This window comes from Bombina bombina, chromosome 3 (genome assembly GCF_027579735.1).
Source record: "Bombina bombina isolate aBomBom1 chromosome 3, aBomBom1.pri, whole genome shotgun sequence".
Taxonomy (NCBI): domain Eukaryota; kingdom Metazoa; phylum Chordata; class Amphibia; order Anura; family Bombinatoridae; genus Bombina; species Bombina bombina.
The window spans coordinates 96229042-96237585 of NC_069501.1; positions in this window are offsets into that span (position 1 = coordinate 96229042).

An 8544-nucleotide genomic window follows, 5' to 3' on the forward strand; every position below is an offset into this window, starting at 1 on the left:
TAAGCTAAGCGTCTCAACCTGAAAAACATTTAAACATAAGTTATAGCAGGACAAGTCTTCTTTTCCAAAACGTCATCATGCTTGGTTTGCTCTACGTTAAAATAATGCACATGCTTAAAGATGAGCTTTACTGTATAAATAATGGGGAAGATTAAACAGTGCAATGTATCACATCAAATCGTTAGATCATCATTGGTCACAGCACTACTCAATTAAACAGTATCCCACATACAGCATATTTGTTTATACCCACTTCAGGTATCAGCAGATTATAGTAAGCTCCCACCATGTCTCAGTTACCTGAGTGCTACACGCCTTTTTCTGTTTGGGAGTTCAGCTGCACAGCTGTTTGCAGATTTAATATGTCCTGATGACGGCCTGAATGAGGGCCGAAACGTCGACCATTCTTTGTTGATGTAACGAATAAAGAAAAAAAATTTCATTTTTGAATTTACAAATCCTGAGAGTTCCCTTCTATATATGGATTTACATACTTATTTTCTGAGGATTGCACCCAGGTCTACTACACACCTCTTAGGTTGGAGTGCTGGGCTACAGGCTAATTGATACATTATATATATATATATATATATATATATATATATATATATATATAAATATATATATCTGAATGAAGTCACATGAAATAGAAATTTAGAGAGAACGATTGTAAGCACAGGTTCATGTAAATTCACATAAACTTTTAGGAAGTCCAAACCACCAAAACAGCTGTACTCAAAGTTATATGTTGCCTGATAGCTCTATTAACATTTAGAGATGCGCCATATTGCTCCAATAAAAACAGCACATTTGGAGGAAAAAACCCTCAGGTAATTACTTTTCAGAATCAATAAAGCCTTTTAATAGCTCTCAATAAACAAAACCCAGATGTTCATAAATGTTCTCAGATTTTCAGAAGCTGATCTTCCAAATTAGTGGCTTATGTAATTGTCTTTTTTTTCAGAAAAAATATCTGCACTAAGACAATGAAGTCTATGCTGTTTAAAGATCTATGCAAATGAGAATTGTAATCATGCACCCACTTTACAGAGCTATTTTTATTCCATTAGCATATAATATAGGGACAGTATACACCAATTTTCATATAACTGCATGTAATAGCCATTACTATAAAGAAGAATATGCAAATATACTGATCTAAAAACATCCAGAATAAAACCTTTTAAAACGTACTTAGAAGCTCCCAGTTTAGCACTGTTAATGAGGTTAGGCTAGGACACCCAGTGAAAGGGGCTGAGAAGGCAGTAAGAGCAGACCCCCCCCCCCCCTTCCCCTGAATATTACACAAACAGGAGCATGCAGTAATCTGTAGACTTGAGTATACATCTAAAACTTTGTGGCTTGGTTAGGAGTCTGAAAATCAGCACAATGTTTTTTAAAAATAAGCAAAACTATACATTTTTAGAAAAAGACTCCCATATGGGCTATATAAATGGATCCTCTACAAAACATTTATGCATAGAAAAAATCTAGCGTACAATGTCCCTTTAATAATTCCAACAATGCAAAGAGAAAGGTCATATTGTGCATTAACCAAACCCAAAATGTAAAGTGTGAAAACCCTTGCTGCCTTAAAATATTATTCTGTTTTCAAATAACAGATTCTTTTATTTATAGCAAAAAGCAATATTCATATTATTATATTAAATATGAGAATTTCAATACATATCAAAAAAGGGGACGGGGGATTTATGAACTAAGAAGGTAAGCTACCTTAGTAATATCCTTCATGTGCATTAGTTTTTAGACAAATATCCCATATTCATTGCAGGAATCCAAAAATTATAAATGAAGGGCCCTTTAGCAAAAACAAACTAACCAAATGCTGGAAAGAAAACAATTTATTGAATTAATTTGATCCGCACTTAAAACATCTTAAAACACCTAAAAAGAATTTAAAAAGCCTTGGATTTTCTGTTATACACAATCCTAAATCACAGATTTAACTCCTAGACAAAGGTTTGAGCCAGTATACGGAGTGCGCATTTGCGACCTACAGCAAACACTGAGGTCAGACAGCTAAGACTATCAGTGTTTGCCCCTGTACATTGCGTTGGAGGGTCGGGGCTCCGATCCGGAGCTACTGCTGACACGGCTGAGGTGAGGCCTGAGAACAGAACGCATGGGTGGATTGCCCACAGGAGTGTCAGTAGCTTGAGGCTGACAGCCGACACTACCCCAGATTGTCAACCGGCCTCAGAGGCCATCTATGAAAGAGACTGCAAGGTGATCCGTACGTCTGTGAGAGGCTCTGACTGCTGCCTTCCTGAAGGATTTAGAGAAACTAGCCACAAACGGACTGTCGTGAATGGCCGCCATCTTGACTTTACCACTCAGGCTGGAGGTCTGGAGGTCTGGTTAAAGAGCCTGCACTGCTCTAGAGGGAACAAAGTGTTTGACCTGCCTCTACCGGATTCTGCCAACTACACGGCCCATCCTTGCACAATTGGAAGATATCCAGGCCGGCCTTGTGGATGGATCACCCTAGGAGCATCACTGATTACCTAGCTATCTGGTGAGACCCACTCTATGTATACTAAAAACTCTGACATCCTTGGGACATTCAATAGGGGCCAACCTAATCAAGTAACACTGAGGGTGTACACACCTACCCCAAGAAACCCTCTATCACCTCACTACGGTACTTTGGCAGGCATTACCCCATCAAGCAGCAATAAGTACAGCATCATTAGAGCCTGACTAGGAGCCCTTGCTTTACAAATAGCTGCCTTGCCTCTTCCACTTCACCACAACTATTAAGGAGGACAATAAGGAACTTATCTGGACCATCAGAGATAGTGGGAGATTGCCTCAATAGATATCTCAACCACACACCCAGTCTACCACAGATAAGCTACCCCTGCTGCATTGGAAAGTCCACAATAAACCCTAAAAGTCTGGACTCTATAAAGAAAGAACTATTCACCTATTTCCAAATATAGGGGATCTTCTATGCACATATTACTCTATATCATTGTCTGTGTAGACTTTTTGTTAAACCTATCTCCCACCTCCCCTTTCCTATTTAGCTTGTTTGGGTAGGTCATCTCCCTCTTCCTTTTTCCCTTCCTTTGGGGAAGTATCCTCTTTTCCCTGATGCGGGGGATAGGTCATAGGAAACTTCTGTAATAATTTATGAATGTATTGTGAGGTGCTTTGCAGGTAATCACCTCTCAAGTGTGTCGCTCTTATACTCGCCTTATTGTAATCCTAGGCCTTATGCCCGCTGTTAAACTTATCTCCCACCTCTTCGGCTCCTGCCCAGCCTGTCTGGGTAGGTCACTTCCCCCTTCCTTTTCCTCTTCCTTCGGGTCATATCCCCTTCCCCTAAGGTGGAGGCCAAGTCCTTGGGAACTTCTGCATTAATTTTGCTCAGCCTTTTTATATTCTCCTCTAATTAATCATTGTTTTTCTTTTCCCTGGTCCCACATCCTGAGATAGACAGTCTTACTGAAAGCAGAACATCACACTGATCCACTCCTACATCAGGAGGTCCTGGGGTGCTCCTTTTCTCTCTTTCCTTTCTGGCTTGTCCAGGCGGGTCACTTCCTTTTTCCCTTTTCCCCCCTCTGAGGGAGTGTGGTATCCTTTATCCCTGGAGAAGGGCATCTTGGGTATCTGCATCCCATGTGTGCCTACCGCTTTTATTGACCCAATCTCACTAATTAGGAGGCTTTTCTCCTATGATGTGGTGAGCATTGAAGTATGATGTCTAGAGTGGTTGCCCTGCCATAACAGCTTATTCATATCTTTGTATATTCTTCTAATATGTAACAAACTCCTCTCTGTCTCCCCTAAATATCCGCTTCTCTGAAACCACTAACTGGGAACCCACTGTGTTCCTTGAGAGTCACAAATGCCTACAGTACAAAATGCCACATTCCTCACATAGACAATCTAAAACTCTAAAACCCTCTACTAAAGTGCCTACTCATCCTATCTGTCACCACACAGATCAGGACTCGCAAGATGAAGATTCCCAATCCTGCATGCATTTATGTAGTGCCTCTGAACAATAAATTACGGAATCCATTATGCAAAAGATGCTTGCTGCTCAAACATTGTCTATAACGCAAAAAATTCACCATAGTTCTGCTGAGTTGCAAAAGCACATTTCAGAGATTGACAAAAGAATCACCGTCTTGGAAAGAAAGCAGGATGACTTGATATACTCTGAATCTCTTTCTGAGCATATCACACAGCTAGATTTTAAGTTAACTGATCTACAAGATAGATCAACCTCAGATTTAGAGGCATTCCTGAATCAGTGGCACCCTCTGACCTACAAGACTACCTGGTGGCCTCTTTAAGGAGATACTCGGGTCATTCAAAAGCGCCCCCAATACAATGGAAAGATGCCATCGCGCTGTAAGGCCCAGCTCAATCTCCTCTGATAAGCCCAGAAGCGTTATAGTTTGCTTTCATAGCTATAGCCTCAAAGACCGGATTTTGCAGACAGCCTACCGCAAGCCTCCCCTATCTGAGAAATACAGCAAAATACAGTTACTGCAAAAAAAAATCACAACACATGCAACAGATGGGGCTGTTCTCCCCAATTACTAAGGTACTGAGGCACAATAATATCAAATAAAGATGGGGATTCCCCACTAAAATTGTCATCACCAAAGACAATCAAACACATAATTTCAACACTCTAAACCAAGGCTTCACACTCTCTATGCCCCACGAAGGGGAACCCTAAGCAACCTCCTCAAGCATGTTTGAGGGCATCAGCCCCAGAGTGGCAGGTTAAAGAACAGAGATTCAAGTAAACAGAAGCAACAAATATCCCAACAGGACATGGTGCCTTAAGTTTTATCTCCTGCAGACTTCACATTCTTAATTATTAAAGGCTCAAGAGACACAAGAGTCTATACTATCCTGGTTCTCGTTTTGGGTCTCAGCCAGCAATTACTTCTTCTTGGATGTTAGGCTTTAACACTGTTATCCATTTTTTATACTTCCTGTTATTTATAGTTCAATTCAAATATAGTCAATTCAAACTTATTGATCTTGTATGCCCTGGCGGGGTACATCACTCTAGGTCCTCAGTTATGCTAGGCACTCCACCACCCACATAGCCCTTGAGAAGTTCCCTACTTGGTGGACTATTTCCACAACATCGTTCTCTCTTTTAAAAATGTTGCGACAATGCACTTACTATTTATGTTCTCTATTTCTTATCCACCTTCCCCTCCCTCTCCCATCTCCAAAGCTCCAGACATTTTCAAACTTTCTAACTTAGTTAAATGACTGACAAAGCAACAATCAAGTTTCTTACGCATAATGTAAGGGGGTTGAACTCCCCAGGCAAGAGATAGTATCTTCCTTAGATCCTTAGCCCACCTTAATCCAGGCGTAGCCCTAATACAGGAGACTCACTGGAAAGCAATTGACATGCCCAGACTCATATCTAAGATATATACCAATATCATATATGCCCCATTCAAAACTAAGGCCAGAGGAGTAGCTAATCTTTATACACAAAAGTCTTGTTTGCGAAAAACTACACATTGAGAAAGACCCCCAAGCTAGATAACGTATAGTGATGGCAAACTTAACCAACATATTTACACTTTAGTCTCAGTTTATCTTCCAAACACTGGACAAAACAAATGCTTACACAAAATCTTATGCCTAGTAGATAAATATAAGCAAGGTACGGTAATCATGGGTTGCAACTTTAACATGGTTTAGGACCCCCTCATGGACAGAAAATCGAATAGACTTTATTCTAGAAACATAGGCCTAGATTTGGAGTTTGGCGGTAAGGGCTGTTAACGCTCCGCAGGCTTTTTTCTGGCCGCACCATAAATTTAACTCTGGTATCGAGAGTTTAATCAAATGCTGCGTTAGGCTCCAAAAAAGGAGCGTAGAGCATTTTTACCGCAAATGCAACTCTCGATACCAGAGTTGCTTACGGACGCGGCCGGCCTCAAAAACGTGCTCGTGCACGATTCTCCCATAGGAAACAATGGGGCTGTTTGAGCTGAAAAAAAACCTAACACCTGCAAAAAAGCAGCGTTCAGCTCCTAACGCAGCCCCATTGTTTCCTATGGGGAAACACTTCCTACGTCTGCACCTAACACTCTAACATGTACCCCAAGTCTAAACACCCCTAACCTTACACTTATTAACCCCTCATCCAAGGAACAGCCAATAGATCGGAACAGCCAATAGAATGCGAGCTCAATCTGATTGGCTGATTGGATCAGCCAATCGGATTGAACTTGATTCTGATTGGCTGATTCCATCAGCCAAACAGAAAATTCCTACCTTAATTCCGATTGGCTGATAGAATCCTATCAGCCAATCGGAATTCGAGGGACGCCATCTTGGATGACGTCCCTTAAAGGAACCGTCATTCGTCGGGAGACAACGGAAGAAGAGGATGGATCCGCGTCGCCTGCTTCAAGATGGACCCGCTCCGCACCGGATGGAAGAAGATTGAAGATGCCGCTTGGAGAAGATGTTTGCCGGTCCGGATGTCCTCTTCTTGCCGGATAGGAGGAAGACTTTGGAGCCTCTTCTGGACCTCTTCAGCACCGGATGATGGATCGCCAACCCCCGCTTGGGTTGGATGAAGATGTTGGATCCAGGACGGATCGGTGAACCTGGTATGGTGAAGACAAGGTAGGAAGATCTTCAGGGGCTTAGTGTTAGGTTTATTTAAGGGGGGTTTGGGTTAGATTAGGGGTATGTGGGTGGTGGGTTGTAATGTTGGGGGGGGGTATGGTATGTTTTTTTTTACAGGCAAAAGAGCTGAAATCCTTGGGGCATGCCCCGCAAAGGGCCCTGTTCAGGGCTGGTAAGGTAAAAGAGCTTGTAACTTTTTTAATTTAGAATAGGGTAGGGAATTTTTTATTTTGGGGGGCTTTGTTATTTTATTAGGGGGCTTAGAGTAGGTGTAATTAGTTTAAAATTGTTGTAATATTTTTCTTATGTTTGTAAATATTTTATTATTTTTTGTAACTTAGTTCTTTTTTATTTTTTGTACTTTAGTTAGTTTATTTAATTGTATTTATTTGTAGGAATTGTGTTTAATTAATTTATTGATAGTGTAGTGTTAGGTTAATTGTAGGCAATTGTAGGTAGTTTATTTAATTAATTTATTGATAGGGTAGTGTTAGGTTTAATTATATCTTAGGTTAGGATTTATTTTACAGGTAAATTTGTTATTATTTTAACTAGGTAACTATTAAATAGTTCTTAACTATTTAATAGCTATTGTACCTGGTTAAAATAATTAAAAAGTTGCCTGTAAAATAAATATTAATCCTAAAATAGCTATAATATAATTATAATTTATATTGTAGCTATATTAGGATTTATTTTACAGGTAAGTATTTAGCTTTAAATAGGAATCATTTATTTAATAAGAGTTAATTAATTTCGTTAGATGTAAATTATATTTAAGTTAGGGGGGTGTTAGTGTTAGGGTTAGACTTAGCTTTAGGGGTTAATCAATTTATTAGAATAGCGGTGAGCTCCGGTCGTCAGATTAGGGGTTAATAATTGAAGGTAGGTGTCGGCGATGTTAGGGAGGGCAGATTAGGGGTTAATACTATTTATGATAGGGTTAGTGAGGCGGGTTAGGGGTTAATAACTTTATTATAGTAGCGCTCAGGTCCGCTCGGCAGATTAGGGGTTAATAAGTGTAGGCAGGTGTCGGCGACGTTGAGGGGGGCAGATTAGGGGTTAATAAATATAATATAGGGGTCGGCGGTGTTAGGGGTAGCAGATTAGGGGTACATAGGGATAACGTAGGTGGCGGCGCTTTGCGGTCGGAAGATTAGGGGTTAATTATTTTAAGTAGCTGGCGGCGACGTTGTGGGGGGCAGGTTAGGGGTTAATAAATGTAATACAGGGGTCGGCGGGGTTAGGGGCAGCAGATTAGGGGTACATAAGTATAACGTAGGTGGCGGTCGGCAGATTAGGGGTTAAAAATTTTAATCGAGTGGCGGCGATGTGGGGGGAGCTCGGTTTAGGGGTACATAGGTAGTTTATGGGTGTTAGTGTACTTTAGGGTACAGTAGTTAAGAGCTTTATGAACCGGCGTTAGCCAGAAAGCTCTTAACTCCTGCTATTTTCAGGCGGCTGGAATTTTGTCGTTAGAGCTCTAACGCTCACTTCAGAAACGACTCTAAATACCAGCGTTAGAAAGATCCCATTGAAAAGATAGGATACGCAATTGACGTAAGGGGATCTGCGGTATGGAAAAGTCGCGGCTGAAAAGTGAGCGTTAGACCCTTTAATCACTGACTCCAAATACCAGCGGGCGGCCAAAACCAGCGTTAGGAGCCTCTAACGCTGGTTTTGACGGCTACCGCCGATCTCCAAATCTAGGCCATAGACTGGACAACTCCCTATCTAAATTTAGAACTCTAATGATTAAATTTGGACTCTATGACACTTGGAGGGCCTTCCATACATCAGAAAGAGACTATACACATTTTTCACCCCCCCACACTCTGTTTCCTCCAGACTTGATTACATTCTTAGCCAAGCCCACAAGTTGGACTA